Source organism: Neofelis nebulosa, chromosome 9, assembly GCF_028018385.1.
Source record: "Neofelis nebulosa isolate mNeoNeb1 chromosome 9, mNeoNeb1.pri, whole genome shotgun sequence".
Taxonomy (NCBI): Eukaryota; Metazoa; Chordata; class Mammalia; order Carnivora; family Felidae; genus Neofelis; species Neofelis nebulosa.
Window position 1 is genome coordinate 7,628,472 of NC_080790.1, and position 17,472 is coordinate 7,645,943.

At 54.3% G+C, this 17,472-nt stretch overlaps 1 protein-coding gene across 1 annotated transcript in view; it reads left to right on the plus strand.

Annotated features, from left to right (window-relative positions):
* The first annotated feature begins 213 nt into the window (after positions 1-213).
* HPCAL1 (hippocalcin like 1) overlaps positions 214-17,472 on the plus strand; it is a 105,364-nt gene continuing 88,105 nt past the window's right edge. Inside the window, exon 1 of the mRNA XM_058682525.1 lies at positions 214-529. The gene's annotated coding sequence lies outside the window, so the exon portion shown is untranslated. The remainder of the gene's footprint in view (positions 530-17,472) is intronic.

Consider the following 17,472-nt stretch of genomic DNA (forward strand, 5'->3'; position numbering starts at 1 on the left):
GAGTGCGCTGAAGGGCCGCGAGGGGCCGGCGCGGAAAGCTCCGAGGCCCCGGGCCGAAGGGCCAGCAAGGGGCGTGGCTAGGGACGGGGGCGCGACCCAAGCAGGGTAGGTGGGCGGGGGCAAGGCGGGGGCGTGGTCGAGACGGGGGTGGGTCCGCTGGAAACTTGAGCGCCAGCCCCGGCCGCACGCTCCGCCCCCGGCCCCCGCCTCCGGGTCCCGCCTTCGAGTCCCTTCCTTCCCGGCGCTGGCAGGCGGGCCGAGGCGACCGCAGGCGGCGGACGGGCGGACCGGCGGACGGGCGGGCGCCTCCACCTCTTTCCCTCCCTCGCTGCCGGCTTCCTTTTGTTTTTCTGGGAGGCGATGAACGCAGGGCCGGCGCGGAGGCTGCGGGCGCACGGAGGCCCGCGCTCCTAGCCACCCTCCCGGCCTCGGCGCGCTCGTCCCGGGCAGCGGCCCGCGCCTGCCCCAGCGCCCGCGGCGCCGAACTTGGGCTGGGGAAGCCGGCGGACCGCGTCCTGCTGCGGAGCAGGTAGGGTAGCGAGGGGCTGCGGGCTCCGGAGAGTGCCGGCGTGTGCACTGGCGTGAGCTACGATCGGGCTCTCTGCGTGCGTGAGTGTGTGTGTGTGTGTGTGTGTGTGTGTGCGTGCGCGCGCGCTCGCGTGTGTGTGTTGGGGGTGCCTGTGTTTGTCTGCGTGGTGGAGTTGTGGGTGACCGAGGATGGTGGCGTGTCCCTGGAATGGCGTGTCCTCGTGGGGATCCGTGTGTGCAGTGGGTGTGCACATTTTGGGCTGCGTTTGTGGAATTGTGTGTCCGGGCGCAGTTGCTGGTGGGGACGGGTGCGGGGCGGGTGGCTTGGGTGAGCGGCTGCGCGTGGGGCGCGGGTGGCGGGGTGGGCGTCCAGCCTTGCGTGCGGGGCCCTCTGTCCCCCGCCGGCCGGCGCAGTGCGGAGTTCCAGGGCCCTGGGAGACAGCTGGGATCCGAGGGAGGTAGTGCGGGCCTTTGGGGCAGCCTTGGCTGGCCCCGCGGGGGTGGGGGGCAGGTGCGCGCGGCCCACGTGGGTGGCAGGTGAGCTCCGGCCAGGGTAGGGGGCTGGCGCGGTGGCCATCCGCTCCCTCCTTACGGGCGGAGGGGCGACGGACAGAGCCCTGCTCCTGAGTTGGGAGCCCTGGTATCGTCGTGACCCGCACTGCGACCTGGGCCAGACACGCCACCTTCTCTGGTTGAGATTTGGTTCTGTATCAAATGGGGACAGTTCCTCCCTTGGGGTATGTCATGACATTTAAAATGAGAACGCGCTAAAGATAGGTCTTGGCCGGGTGCTTGGCACATAGTAGGTGCTAAGTTAATTGAATTAGCGTCTCTGTCTCTTTTTTAATCCTTTTTTCCCCCCTTCATCGTGGGTGGGGCTATTACATCCCCCGCCCCCCGCGCGTGTTTTGTGCCTCTCTTACGGCCCTAACTTAACCGCGAAGCACCGAGATTCGAGAAAGTTTAGGCTGCTGGGTGCGCCGCCCGCTCGCCGCATCTCCCGGGCGGCGCCGCCTCGGGTGTGCAGGAGCGCGCAGCGCCCCGCAGTGAAGTCTCCAGCGCCCGAGCTGGGGGTCCCTCTCCTGGCCAAACGCGGCGGCTGCTGGAGTCGGGAGCCTTTTTGTTCAACAAGTGCCTAGTCCCCGGGGCTATAGCATCTCACACAGTCTGCCAGCCAGGGCGTGAAAGTGGTGCTCCCCGCAGACGTGAATCTCGGGCTCCCAGGGCATCCCAGCCTGGCCTCGTCAAGCTGAAGGCCATACCCCTTTACTCTCGGCCAACACCCATTCCCCCTAGAGGAGGCTGTTTGCCAGGACGGCGAGTCCCGCCTTGGGCCTCGGCATTGGATTCCATCCGACCCTACCCGCCCCCCCCCCCCCCCCCCCCACCCATGCAACTGCGGTTCTGTTGGATCAGCCTTCCGCAGCAGGCCGAGGCTCCGGGGGACCCTTCCTCCTAGTCCCACACCACAATGTGTAAAATATTTAGTTTGAAACCTACTACTATGTAACATTGAACGGCAGTGGATGTGCACACCCTCTAACCACGATGCAATCTCGGGGAGAGCTCTGCCAACCGCAGCACAGACCCAGCAGGGCCAGCTGGCCCGCGCTGCCCTGCTGCCTTCTCCCAGAGCTGGTGATTCCTTCCCTCCATCGCCGTGGTTTCTTTCTTCCTCTCGGGACCCTCCCCGGTCAGGAAAACAAATAACCTTTCACCAGGGGAGCGGCCAGCCTCATGGTGCGTGAGGCTCTCAAAATGGAGCAGTGGCATGGAATGGGGACCATCATGGGCTGTGCGGAGGTATGGGATGCGATTCCCGGGATCATCGGCTCTCGGTGGGTGTGCTCCGGGAGGCTGGCATCCTTTGCAGGCTTTTATGACACAGGAGCCGAAACCTCTCGTTTGCTCTGTCTTTTGCCAGCACTGACCGCCGAGGCTTCAGCGGTGATCGCAGGCCAGGGGACCTGGCTAAGCTAAGTTTTCATCTGATTTGGTGTCAGGGGCACACATAAAATGCAACCTGCTTTTTCTGTTTTCATAAAATGATTTTATATCCTAGAGGGAAAAAAGGGCCTTTCATCTGAATCCTGCTCTCTTCCCCGTAATCAGATTCAGTAATACTGGAAAACAAAACAAAACAAAACAAACAAATCAGGCTGGCTTTCTCAGATCAGAAGATAGACTAAGAGCTGGCCTGTTTGTTGTTGTGGTGGTTGTTTTGTATTTTCTGCTTTAAGCCACCCTTTATCTCAAGCAAACCAGTGTTTTGGCCCTAGATCTATTTCTGTTTCACTTTTGAGAGCGCCTGTAATTACTGAGCTCTTGAGGTTTTATTGGATAATGTGCCGGAGGGAAGGCTCAGGGGCTCTGCCTCTTGCTTGCGGTGGGATTTGGTTCGATGTGGTGCATTTTAGCTTTGCTTGCTCCCTTTGGGTTCCGCTGTGATGCTTTTTGTAAGGTGGAAAATAGATGTCAACGTGTGATAATCGTGGGGGACATTTGGCATTGGGAATCAGAAGGCTGGAAGCTCAGACTTGTGCAGGAACAAGTCTAAACCCCAGAAGAACAGAGATTTGCCCAAACTCTGGCCAGTATCCATTCATTTCCAACAAACCCTCTAGAGGGAAACTCTTAAGAGATATAAAGGAGCTGGGACTCATTCTTCCAGAATTTATGCTAACGCTGCTCTCTGGCCACTGACTGGGCCGTGCAGAATTCGGAATGCAAGCTTTTGAACCCCAAGGAGTGGACTCACCTTTGTGCTCAGCCCCCATGTGGGCTTCGTCTTTATTGAGCTCTGTCTCTACCTAGAGATGCTGTGGAGTCTGCTCTTAGTAAGGCAGAAGTACTCTCTTCCCCGGCTGGCACCCGCTACCTTCAGGGCTCCGCGTGCACGGTTACAAAGGTTGCCTTTTTCCATAAAATACCCTAGTGTGCATCTGTGCATTAGGCACTCTTTCTCCCCGTCACACCTACAGTCCTTCCCTCAAACTTACTCTAGGACCTCGTATTGCCACTCCTAAGCGGTAAAGTGCTCAGGTCACTGAGGAACCGGTGATAATCCTGGATAGGACTAAGGAGCCCCAGAGTGTATTTGGCACCAAAGAGTAAGCTGCTTGGCAGCTGAAATTTTATCTAGATCGGGATCAGGTTTGTGTTAGAATTTCGCATTCCAGGAAGCCCTAAACCAAGCTTGTTTGTTACGGGATAATGCTTCCAATTTGTGAGTCGCCAGCCCAGGCTTGACGGGTGGGGGGGGGGGGGGGGGATTAAGCGTATTTTGCTAGTGTGTCAGCCCCAAATGTCATTGTGCTTGTGGAAGGAGGGCACTTGTAGCCTTTAATGACGCTCTGTCTACTTTGGGCCTCACCATTCTCCCGCAGTCTTCGTTGGGTTTCTTTGGCGTTTTCATGCCCACATGCGAGGCTGTGCCCTCGATACATCTCATACAGCTCTCGTGCTCTTTGCTTTGGGTCGAGTTTCCAACCAGGGGGGTGACAGGTAATTGTATATGGAGATAGCAGAGGGGGTTCAGGAGCTGTCTCCATGACTCTTGCTCTATGGGGGGGAAGATGTTTCTTTCAAAGCACTTTCCACCAGAAAAAAAAAAAAAAGGGTGGAACCTAGTGGCATGGGTTTTAATGTAACTTCAGGTAATCAATACAGTTTGACAGGTGCAACATTTCTTAGGTGCTGATGAGCAAGTCTAGAGAATTTTTTTTTTTTCTTTTTATCATCAGAAAAGCACAGTAAATCCTTTAAGAGAACCCTGCCTTGGCCATGTCCTTTCAAGTATAATTGAATTTCAGAGGCAGAGCTTCATATCTCTGCATTTATGAGGCATGACTAACTAAAGACACCTTCGGGGAGATCTTAGGCTTTCTCCCTGTTGCAACCCTCCCCTGCCAACAGCAGGTGGGCAGAGATGTCTTCTTGGGGCTCTTTTCATTTTTCTTTATAAGCCGAGTGCACCCCCCCCTCCGCACCTGCTAGTCCAGCAGCTGTGTTTTCCAGATATCGGTTTCTTTTCAGCTCTTGAGGTACAGCTCAGATTGGCAGGAAACCAGGAGACGGGGTGGGGTGCTGGCATCCACCGTCCCTGCCTCATTGGGTAGATTTCTGAAGAGCGAGTGATGGGTCTGCGACCCTTGCCCAAGAGACAGTTCAATGTACTCCATGGATAGAACTACCATGATTCTGAAGACAGGAGGAAGGCTTTGGGGGGGCTGCACGGTTCTCCTCCTGGAAGTCTTCCATGATTGGCTCAGTACCCTGTTGCCGCAGCTGAAATCGTCCCTCTCTCTGTGTCTCTTTCAGCCAGGGAGGTGTCCCTGAGTCAGTCCCTCTTCTAAGCGCTCTCCTTTCACCTGGGCTCCCATCAGGTGAGCAAACCTGAGTTCTCCCAGTGCTCGGACCCCACGCCGTGGTGCAGGCTGCACGCAACTACACCATCAAAGCAGAGCCCCGAACTTCCCCTCCACCTCCAAGCCGGTCTTTTTTTTTTTTTTTTTTTTAATTTTTTTTTTTTCAACGTTTTTTTATTTATTTTTGGGACAGAGAGAGACAGAGCATGAACGGGGGAGGGTCAGAGAGAGAGGGAGACACAGAATCGGAAACAGGCTCCAGGCTCCGAGCCATCAGCCCAGAGCCCGACGCGGGGCTCGAACTCACGGACCGTGAGATCGTGACCTGGCTGAAGTCGGACGCTTAACTGACTGCGCCACCCAGGCGCCCCTAATTTTTTTTTTTTTTTAACGTTTATTTATTTTTGAGACAGAGAGAGACAGAGCATGAACGGGGGAGGGGCAGAGAGAGAGGGAGACGCAGAATTGGAAGCAGGCTCCAGGCTCTGAGCCATCAGCCCAGAGCCCAACGCGGGGCTCGAACTCACGGACCTCGAGATCGTGACCTGAGCTGAAGTCGGACGCTTAACCGACTGAGCCACTCAGGCGCCCCCAAGCCGGTCTTTTTTTACCTGTTATGATGAAGGACTCTAGCCAGCTTGTTCATGACGGCTAGAGATCTCCTGAGTGTGTCTGAGCTCTTTCCCTTTCTTTCCGTGTCCGTAAATTGGTCGGTCCTCTGTTGCCCGGGTCCCTCCTCTCGGTCCCCACGGTTCCTCTTCTGCAGAGTAGCGCTTTCTCGTCCCGTCCCGTATCCTGGAGCCCGGCCTCCAGTTCCTCAGTCATCGCTGCCATCAGGTCGGTGTTGAAAACAGATTTTGTCATCTAACTCTGTGCTCTGCCCCCCCCCCCCCCCCCCCGCCCCCGCTCCCAGTTCATGCTCTTCCTTAGTCAATGTTCTTCTGGACACCTGCCATGTGCCTTGCTCGAGCAGGACTCTGGAAGCTGGACACAGGCTTCCTCCCGGCCACAGCCCGGCTTGGGCTGGGGGTTGGGGAGACCACCCACGTCTCCTGAGAGCCCATCTGAGGGCTTCTCAGACCTTGACAAGTGCCCCAAGGAAGCACCACTCCCCCCACCCCACCCCAACTAGGGCAAAGGGGGTCAGGGTTCTGGGATCCGATCTTCTAAGCTGCAGTGGGAGGGGTGCAGGTGTCTGTGGGGGGGGAGACGGGACTGTGAGGGGGAGGGTGGCCGGGCTGCTCCAGCGCCCGCTTTTCTTCTCTCCCACCCAGACTTCTTTATCTGCTAAACTCCTACTCATCCTTGAAAGAAAGATTTGTTTAACTAACAGCTTTATTGAGATATAATTTATATACCATGAAGCGTACCCATTTCAAACATGTCCAATTCACTACTTTTCATTAAATCTACAGAATTGCGCAAGCGTCACCACAATCCAGTTTTAGAACCTTTGCATCACCCCAGAAAGCTCCCTTGTGCCCGTTTACTGTCATTCTCTGTTCCCACCCCGCCCCCAGGCAGCCGCCAATGGGCTTTCCGTCTGGAGATTTGCCTTTTCTTCCTGCCTCTTGTTTTATAGATTTGGCCTAAGGGCCTCTTCCTTGAGGCCTTCCTGGAGTTTTCCAGGGAGAGTTGATTGCTCCCCTAGGCTGATCAAGTGGCCGGGTGCTTGTTTCCCCGGCTGGATGGCCGGCTCTTTGGCACAGTGACTGCGTCCTTCTGGCCCCCAGCCCTCCCCTAGCACAGCACTGGGCGCCCGGGGTGCACCCAGGGCAAATTGTCCGTGCTTGGTGCAGTCGCTTCCCTCGTGTTTCTTTTGTCAGCTCCCCAGTTAGAATTCAGTAGAGGGTTAGAATTCTAAATACAGGGCAGGCAATTATGATGTGGGGCAAGAACGTGTGAGGCAGGCAGGGTCAAACCCATTTTTTAACTGAAAACATCCAGGATGCCCAGAGCAAAACAACTCACCCAAAGCCATCCGCAGGAAGGAGAAGAACCAAGAATTAAGCCAGGTCGCTTTCTCTCCCACCCCTGTTTGGAAATCAGGGCATCCCTTCCTGTGGCTTTTCCTGGAGTCCCATTCAGTTTTTCTTGTCATTGCCTCCAAGTCATGTAAACAGACTCCTTGTAGGGTATGAATTTGCCCTACGCGGCCCATCTTCATTTGCCCCATAACTTGGCTCATGGCTGGCCAGGTAGGAGTGACTCAAGCGCGTGTGTGTGTGCGTGTGTGCGTGTGTGTGTATGTGTGTGCGCGTGCAGAGAGGTCTCCTGGGAGATGGATAGAGAGAGGCCCCAGGAGTGCGGGAGGTGCACTTACCTGGCTTGTGCGTTTCAGAAGAACTTCTCTCCTTGTGTCATTTTTGCCCTTTCAAGAAAAGCGGAGGAGGAGACCCCATTTTACAGATTGCAAGCTGAGTCACGGAAGCTGTATACGCAGTGTATACAGGTGGATCGGGGTCTGGGGTGTGGACCGCCAGGTCACAAATGCTCACTCTCTCTCCCACCGATGCACAGAACTTGCATGATAGACAGCAAGAGTGTCTCGTCTCTTTCTGAAGACTGGAGATGTTGGGGTCTGGCAGACCTGGGTTTGAGTCAGGCTCTGCTCTGTCCTTCATCAGCTGGGTGGCGCTTTGGAGCCCCAGTTTGCTCACGCGCACAAAGAGGTTCCATGGAACCGTATCACATGGAACGTGGATGTATTGGACCCAGTTGAGTCTTAGCTGGTCACATGTCTGCGGCAAGTGCGGGTGGCTGTTGCTATTTCAACATTCCTGGGTGGCTGGCGGTGCCTCCTCTGCTGCTCAGTATTTCTTTTCCAATTCAGGTTTATTAGGCGTCTTTGACCCAGACCGTAGTAGCAAAGCACTTGAGGTGGGAGCCTGTGAATGTGTGCCAAGTCTCCTGGAGGGGAGCTGGTGCCGCTCACGATTTGAAGTTTAGGGAGCTGCCTTTTCGGATGGCCCGGCTTCTCAGAAGCATCTCTGAGGGTCGCTGACCCACTCGTGGGGACCCCGAGCGAGGGGGAGCTGCACAAAGAGATCTGCAGGATATTCCTGCAGATGAGGCCCCGAACTCTTGATCCCCCGCCTCCTTGAGCGTTGGAAGCATTTATTGAGTTTGGATGCGAGCGTGCTGGTGGGCCAATGGGCTGCCCGGGGGCTCTCGGGGACGCTGGCGGAGTCATGATTCTGTGCGGCGGTGTGTGTGTGTGGATCACAGCCCTTGTTTTCTTCCCCTCCAGCAGCAAAATGCTCAAGTCTCTGCTTCCTTCCTGTGCATTTGACAGGCATCTCCAGACAACAGAATTGACGACAGCTCCCGACCCTGCCCCGTCACTCCCATACTCTCTTTGCTGTGCCGTCATCCATTTTTGGAGGGAAGTGAGCACCGCTCAAAATCAGTCACCCGGGGTTAAAAACAAATCACTTCCAACACGGTACAATTTTCTGTATTTACATGTGGTTCACATGTGGGGCTGGAGAGTCGCTCCTGCCGGTGTGAGCGTGGGATGCCTAGAAAAGGCTGCCCCAGCCGTGGGCCCGAGGCAGGGCTGTGGGTGGGCAGGACCGACGGCTCGCTCACGCTCTCTCTCAGCCCTCTCCAAGGCGTGGGGTGGCGGTGGCAGCAATAAGGCTTTATTAAAAATCCTCAGTCATGCAGTTCCAGCCGCATGCCGGGTGACGCAGCCTGGATGGTCTGGTTCAGCTTCCGAGGGCGGGAGACAAAATGGGGTGGCTGCTCTGGCTTCTTTGGGCGTCTTTCTTCTCAGTAAGTAAAGGGAGAAAGATGCTAAGGCTTGGCTGTCTCTCGGGCTGTGCTTTTGGCACCTGTGGTCCATTCTTATTCTGCAGGGAGCGTCTGTCCCTCTTCTCTCTCTCTCTCTCTCTCTCTGAAGATGGGATGAAGAACGGCCGTTTTTATGAGCGTACGTTCTTGGTGATATGCTGTTATTATCTGGCCTGAAAACAACATGGCCCGGCTGATTGTTTTGAGAGCGAGGCGGAAGGTGGCTTATGCATTTGGGAACTATTTTCACCATTGGTCGAGCCGGTGGGGGGAGGGGAAGATGTCGCCCAGGTAAGGGATTCCAGGTTCTCTCGGCCAGGGGCCCCCAAGCACTGGGAAGGTCTCATGGTGGCCCGGTGCTCCTTCCCGGTGCGCTTTGTCCCGGGGCCACTTGCTGGCTTCCCACGCCGTCCACGTGATTATCCTCATCATCGCCGCCATCACCATCATCACCATCCAGTCTCCACACTGCTTCCCAGCCTTTGAGCGATTGCTTCCCGCGTAGCCCATTTCCGTTGAGTTAGCTGTTCTTTGCTGGCAGGTTGGGGAGGGGTGCCCACTGTTAGGAGGGTAGTGAGGGGAGTTAGCACAAGATGATGATAGGCCTGGAGAACCCAGATGGGTGGGTGATGGGATGTTACTCTAAAAGAGGCCTCGTGAGACTCCCTGGTCTGGAATGTCCTTGGAAAATCCCACCTGGGATGGTTACTTTTATGTGTCAGTTTGACTTGGCTAAGGGGTGCCCAGATAGCTGGTAAAGCATGACCTCTGGGTGTGTCTATGAGGGTGATTCTTGGAGAGATTAGCGTTTGAGTCAGTAGACTGAGTAAAAAAAGCCCCCCTCACCGATGTGTGCAGGCATCATTCAACCATCGAGGGCCCGAATAGGACAGAAAGGCGGAGGGAGGTGGGATTTACTTTGTTTGAGCTGGGAAGTCCTTGTCCTTGTCCTTGGACATCAGCGCTTCTGGTTCTCGGGCCTTCGGACTCGGACTGAATAACACCGGTTTTCCCGGGTCTCTAACTCGCAGACGGCAGACCGTGGGATTTCTCGGCCTCCAAGGTCGCGTGAGCCAATTCCAGTAAGTCTCCTCATATGTATATACCTCTTACTGGTTCTGTTTTTCTGGAGAACCTTGACTGATACACCAGCCACTCTGCAGGCCCGGGAGAGAGTCCGTGGTACCTGTTCTGTTGAGCTCCCCTTCGCCCTTACAGGGAAGATAAATTGCCCTTCACTTACCGTCTTCACCGGTGCAGGTTGGAGCCCGACCTTGCTGGTTGGGCCCTGTGCGTGTCTGCCTCTCCCAGGGCAGTGGACCTCTTTGCATGCAGGACCTTGTGGATTTCTCTTCCTTGTCCCCCCCCTTCCTGGCACAGAGCCTGGAACACAACGGATGCCCAGGTGTGTGGCTGGACCACCACTCTCTTCCCTCCCCTGTTGGATGGTGGGGGGGAGTTGAAGTATTTAAACCTTAACACCTTTGCCGAAGGGCCTTGCTTTGCAGGCCTGGATGTGTGATCAGCAGGTCAGCACACTCATGCTGCTTTCTGTGCTTATCACTGATTGGCGAGCGTTTTACCCATTCATTAAAATTATGAGACAGCGGTGTAGAAGCCATCAAGGCTTTCTGGGCTGGCGGAATGACCCCCATCTGATCATTGATGTCTGACTTTACCTTGGCGGGAGTGGTTTTTCCTCTCCAGATCTCAGTTTCGTTATTTGTCAAATGGGACTCAGGACCAGGTCACCTTTACAGTCTCTGTCTGCTCTACGATCCGACATAAAGCCCAGAGACAATTTTCCTAGGCCAACTGACTGCAAAAATTAAAAAAAGAACCTCTTAGAATACACAGACATCTTAGCAAGGGCCGTCTTAACAGCCTGCACCAGAATTCAGAAGACGCTGGCGATGTTGAGGAAAAGATCTGTGGAGCACAGATTGGAAGGAAGGGGAAGGGTCAGAGGATACTGAAGTTGGGGAGGTGAACTCTTGTGTGTCCCATCCATCCATCCATCCGTCCATGCAGCACTTTCTTAGAACTTCCGGTTCCCGGAACGGCGCTCTACGTGAAGGAATGAGCTCGTAGTACAAAGGTAGTGAGGTCAGTGGAGCACAGAAGGTTGGCCATTGGCGGTGGAGCTGTGGTCTGAGGCTCTCCATCCCGTGTCTGATTGAGAAGCTGTTTGCTTATCCCTTCAGGAAGGACACGCCCAAGGAAAACCAGTACAGAGGAGGCGGGTGGCCCTCCTTTTTGTAATAGTTCTTTCTGGGAGGCCCGTACCATACCGCTGATTATCTAAGAAACTGGTGGCTGAACTTCTCCTTGAGACTAATCGTGAATTAGAGAGAAGTCAGAGTTAAGGGAGTATCATAGAAGACAAGTAATTGGGTTACTTTCGGACAAAAGTACCTCACCTGTGTGTGCAAACTCCTGAATTCACTGAGTTCATGAACTATTAAGAATTCTTGGAGATGAGCACATTTGTGGTCATAGGTCGGTAGGTTTTTGCTATGAAAATCAGAAGCAATTTAAACATTTCTCCTACATATAAGACTGGGAGCAAGGTATAGAACTGTCTGGACGGTGTCATTCCAACTGTGTTGCGGAGGGAAAAAAAGGTCTGAGAAAATAGACGAGAAGGGAATACACCAGGCTTTTAACAGCAGTCGAGTCTGATGGGATCACGAGTGGCTTTTCTTTCTTGCTTCTTCACATTCATCTACACTCTGACTTTTCGCCAGTGGGTGTGTATTACTCTTGCAGTTAGGGGGAAAAAAAGGTTTTGAAAGGAACACCAAGAGCACATTCCTCTGATAACCTTGTTTACCCTATTAATTTGCTTAGCAAACTTTCTTTTTATAGTCAGACTGGCTGGAACCCACAAGTTCCATACTTGGGATGATTTGGATTAATGGAAATTTAGCATAATACATCATTAGAGTTTGCTAATGCCATCTAAATTCAATACTAAGTAACTCTATTAACTGGAATATGAAGAAAAATGTTCTGAGTCTTCCTAGAAATCCACCATTTCAACATGGCGGAGGGTGGAGTCTGTGGCCTAGAATTCGTTTCTTCTTTTTCACTTGCTCGAATTTGGGCGTTCACTTTGTTTCTTGACTGAGAAGGAGCCTATGTGGCTCCTGCTGGGTTTACCCGGGGTAGTTTGATGAGGTGGTTTGGTGTCCTTGTACCATTGTGCCTGGTCCCAGCTTCCATTGCTGTTTCTTTGCTTTTCTCGTCACGGGCGTTCAGCACAGTGGAACCTCTTCCAGAGATAATCTCCTTGCTGTTCGTGGGTCAGGGTGCTCAGTCCACTGCTTCAGTCCACGGCTGTAGTGGACTGGATAGCTTTTTCAGTTCCCCACCCCTGCCCTTCCCCCCATGACAGCCCAAGAGTAAACCTGCTGGTCTTTATCTCCGTCCAGTTGGAGGACTCATGGGAGTGATCCTTCCCCACTCCCTGCGCTGCTCCTGCCTTGGACCTTGGGTTGACTTGGGTTGACGTTGGGTTGGTGTTGGGTTGACATTGGGTTGACTGTATTTACTGGCTGGGAAGCAGGACCCTCTCAGCCCTTGTTAGGGCCGTGCTGACTCTCGGTGGCATCCTTCCAGAGCTTCTTAGGCTGTCGTTCCCATCATTTTTCAGAGGTTTAATCTGTCTGAGTCCAGGATATTGAGTCAGCAGTGGAAAGTTATGAAGTCGAGGCCAATCGTCAGAGAAATTGGCCAATATCAAGGATTAATTTCAGGGTGAATGAAGGAGAGACGTTGACGGCTGGGCTGTCTCTCCAGGCAAATAATGTTGCTGTCAGCTGTTGCCTTCGCTACAAGCTCGGGGTCCGCTCACAGTTTCTCGGGTTAGAAATTTTAAAAAATCACATCTTTATAGTCTGCTGTCCATATTTGTGATCTTGAGAAAGAAAACAATTGTCAGCAAAATTCCACACACATCTGGTAAACGATTTCAGGATCTTAACCATAAGGAAACCATATTTAAAAATTAGGATGGCTACGGTATTTGGAAATTATTATTTTTGAAAGCTGGGTCCTCAGTTTTTTGAAGGATTCCACAAAGAGGCAGGAAGGAAGCCCTCCAGTCACTGGAAGCAGGTAGGTAACCATGGAGACTGGGCGTGTCCCTGGGGTTTCCTGGGTATCCCAGTTGTCCTGGGAAAGGATATATAAGCCTGACTTCTATTTCTGAAATTGTGCGTGTGAGTTAAATTTTTCTAAACAAAGGTCATACGCTTTATTGACTCGACACTCGTGACATTTTGGACATAATTTTGCCCTCCTTTCTGGCTGCCTGATTATTAATGCTGCGTACCCCCTGCCTTTCCTGCCGGAAACACGAAACACTTCAATGCACCCCGGGAGCACCTACCCATAAACAGCTGGAACAAAATCTTCTAATAAAGCTAGGGGTCCTGTCTCTAGTGGGAACGATGATTGCTCTGTACGATTTGGCAGATTAGTCCGATGCTTATATTTTGCGTGCCAAGCTGGGCTCTGGGCCCTGGGCCCTGGGGGACGACAGGGAACAGGATGTGGGGGGGGCCCTGCCCTCGCCGAGCGCATGTCATGGTTGTGACCCATAACATGACAGCGTGAAGCCAAGGGGGGCCCTGGACCCCTCCGCTCCTGGCTCACTCGGGCAGCCCCAGAGCCAGAAAGAGCCTCCTACGGCATGAGCGGCTGGAGGCCCATGGTGGGCACCCCTGCCAGATGCTTCTTTGTGGTCACTTCACGGGTGAAGTGACAGGCACGTCTGCTCTTTGGCCTCCCTTCTGCAACGCACTGCAGCCTCGCCACCGGATGGCCCTTTTGGCACAAGCTTGTTAACTGGCAGGGACCGGTGTGGGCTTGTCACAGCCTGAAGAGGCTGCACGGGCGGGGAGCAGACTGGACGTCAGCGATGTTGAGGAAGCGGCCGACCCCAGCCTCCGTGTACGCGGTGATGTGACCGGCGAGCTTGGTCTTTCAGCTGCAGAGGATGGTGTCATCTCAACAAGAAAACAGCCTCCGGGCCCCCGATGTCCCGGGCTTAGAGGCTTCCTGCCTCGTTGAGCTGCAGAGGGTGACCCCAGACTAGAGATGTCTCTTCTTGACGCTGGACCGACTTCTGTTCGAACACGTAGTGAACTGGCTGTTCTGTTTAAAAGGAGAAAAGACACCTGCGTGGCCCCTCTCTCGCTCCCCTTCCTGCGTTGTAAACAGCACCTGCCGTGGCCGTCCCCATGCGGGTCCCTAGGGTCTGCTGGGAGCGCTGCCCTGGAGCATTTGTGTCTTCGTCCGAAATGGGAATTGTAAAACCCCCCTCCCAGGACTGTTGTGAGAAATAGCCACTGGGCCTCTTGTTTTTGTTTTTGTTTTATTTATTTTTGAGAGAGACAGAGAGAGAGAGCATAAACAGGGGAGAGGGGCAGAGACAGAGGGGGACAGAGGATCCGAAGCGGGCTCCATGCTGATAGCAGAGGGCCCGATGCGGGGCTCGAACCTACCAACCGCGAGATCATGACCTGAGCCGAAGTTGGACACTTAACCGACCGAGTCACCCAGACGCCCCAGCCCTCGGACCTCTTGTAAACTCCAAAGTGCTGCATTAGTGGAAGGACCACCACCACCATCACGGATGTTTTTATATTCACATCCTGCAGCCCCTGACACATGAGCGTCTAAACAGCAGGTTTCCTTGCTGGGTCTTTACGGCTCCCCCTGGGGAAACTCTTGGGTGTTGGGCCTTGGGTTATGGGGAAAGAGAACACTCCCCTCCACTCTCACTGTTTGCCATCCTTTGAGGAGAGGAACTCCCCCCCACCCCCAACCTAGTGAGCACCCACACATCCTTCAAGAAGCAAGCGGGCCTCTTATGCTGGTCGATACCTTTTCCCTGCCTGTGCCCTCGGCACCTGTACCCCGCCCTCCCTGTTAGGGTGTCTTTTCGACGAAATGGCGTTAAAAAAAATAATAAGTCTTTCTTTCCGGCAGACAAGATCCTCTGGAGGGTGGAGACCGAACACGTTCCCATTCATCTTTCTAGTCCCTGTTGAGCTTTGCATTGGGCCTAGCCCTTGCCCTTGCAAGGATGGAGGTCCGGTGGACTTGGTGGCGAGTGGCCGAGGCAGCTCCAGGTGAGGGTCCCCACGTGGACCCCTTATCCTTACAGCCCCAGAAGTACACCACCTTCTCCGGGCTTGTCCCACACGTCACTTAGAATGAAGAGGGGAAAAGCACAGCTAACTGACACTGTCCTAAATGGCACCTTATCTCAGGTCATGAGAATTAGCCCCCACTCATTCATTCCTTCATTCGTTCGTTCGCTCAACAATTAGCCAGCGCCTACTCTATGCCCGGGATTCTAGGCACAAGAGATGTGTCAGTGGGGAAGAAGAATCTCTTGGAGCTTCTCTTGGAAGTCACCCAGTGTTACTACCCCACACACCTTGAACTCATGCACAGAGCGTTCTAATCAGATCCATTTTTAAATGTGACGCGAGGAGAGTCCAACGGATGAACTTCAACGTGCAAAAGGTCCTCGTGTCTTCTCAGAGGGAAGAAAAGAAAAAACAAAACAAAACAGGAAAGCTAAGCAAAACGTACTTCCAGAAAGTCAGTGGAGAATTTTTCCAACCATGCAAATGCTAACTTGCTAGCTTTCTTCGTGCTGTTGTAAGGGTCCCCGTATTAAAAATAAACGCACTCACCCTGTTGTTCTGAAGGCTGAACCCAAGATGTGGAGTTATGTAAAAGCCAATTAAAATAAATTAAATGCAACTACTGTGTCATTGTGCTGTAAATTTTGAGAACTGGATCAATGGAGGTTGTGGAAATGCCAAAGTTGTTAAGACTTTGGTTGCCATGACAACCGTGCTCCGCGGTGACTAGTCTGTTACCTGGGAATTCTTCTCGGCCAGGCTTGGCCAGGCTTTCGTGGCGACTGCATTTCTCTCTGGGCAAGGGGTGGGGTCCTCCGGAGCGAGGTCCCAGTCCCGCCAGGCCACCTGTTTCGTGACCTTGGGAAGAAAGCCGCTTCCTGTCTGCCTCGGTTTCCTCCCTTTGGGGACCGCCACTCCACGGCTGTGAGTGTGGCACAGCCACGCAGCACTTCTCGGAAATCACCGCAGTAATTTGGAGATTTCTGACGGGCCCGCGGGCTTTCAGGCTGCCTTTTGGGGAAACCAGGATGACAGGGCCGAGGGAAGGGGAAGGGACTGCCCCAGGTCCCGCTTTACCTGTCTTACCCTGCCTTAGGTGACAGTGCCGTTCTCTGTCCTCTTGGCTAATGGCCAGCTGGGACCTGCCTGCTTTGTTTCGGGGGAGGGGGTTGGGATTTAAGCCACCGGCTGCCAGGATCACATCTCCTCGGGGCTTTCAGTTCGCAGACGTGCTCTCCAGCCATCATTTCAGTAAGCTGGCTTAGTCCGGAGCCCCAGCCTCCGGGGCCACAATTATTTTACAGGCGGGGCATTTACAGACGTTGGGATTTGCCAGCGACTTGTCCGAGGTCTCAGGGCCCTAAGGCAGCCAGGCCAGGATCGCCGTGGGTTCCTGAGTGCGGGGCAGAGACGGGGCTGTGCCCCAGGGAGGCCCCGGAGCCCACGCTTCTGCCGAGGCCTTGCTCGGAGCTGGTCCCAGCACCCTCCTCCAGATTCCAGCTGACCAGGCCTCTCAGTTCCTAGCACTGGGCTCAGCGCCGCCGTGATGTCTCTTTTGGGGTGTCCCTGCCAAGAAGCCTCCTAGGCGATACGTGCTTTTAGGACGTTGAGATCCAGAGGCGTACAGGAGGCCTCTGCTCTCTTAGCTGGGACGAGGGCCCGGGAATACCTGCTATGTGCCACCTGGCTGACGCCCCATCCTGCCCCGCACTCCTGCTTTGCTGGCTAAATTGGGGCTAATTAGTGCCTCTGCAGGGCTGCGGTGCCTGCCCTCATTCAATGAGACCGGGCCGACCTTTTTCCGCTTGACGGGGCGGTGGGTCACTGGAGGTTGGTTGCTGGGAAATGATACAGCAATTGGGGAGTTTTCAACTCAGTGGGAAATAGGTCGTGGCACTGACATTATTTAACCCTCCGCAGGGCAGCCTGACTGTTTAGCTGAACGTGAGGCCCTGGAGGATGCCAAGGGCCGTGAGATCGAGGGTTGAATGGGTGCCGTGGGCCACCCCGTGTCCCCCCTCTGCAGTGGCCAGACTCTCTCCTGGTGTGACTGCCCCTTGGGTGCTCGCCGACTGCATCGGGCCGGGAGAGACCCAGAAGGCAGAAGTTTGCTCCAGAGGACAGGTGTGTTTCCAGCCTTGCCCCGGGGGAGTGAAGTTTTTAAAAGTATTTTTTTCGTAATGTTTATTTTTGAAAGAGAGAGGGGGTGGGGCAGGGAGAGGGAGACACAGAATCCGAAGCAGGCTCCAGGCTCCGAGCTGTCGGCACAGAGCCCGACGCGGGGCTCGAACCCACAAAGCACGAGACGGTGACCTGAGCGTAAGTTGGACGCTTAACCCATGGAGCCACCCTGGGGGGAATACCGTTTAATTAACTCAGCCATATTTTCTTGGAGTTGCTTCTCCAAGGTCAGAGGGGTCTCTCCCAGCCTCACGGGGCCGCTGGCCGTGGGGCCACGAGCCCGTCACCGGGAAGGTGGGAGGTCCCTTTAGTGCGTGTTGAAGGAGGCTGGCTTGTCATCTTTCTCATCCTTAGGCTCTTAAAGCAGACGGTGGGGACCCTGTGGCTGGTCCTGTTTTGCAGACTGTGACCTTTGAAACTCTTTCCCTTGACCTCCA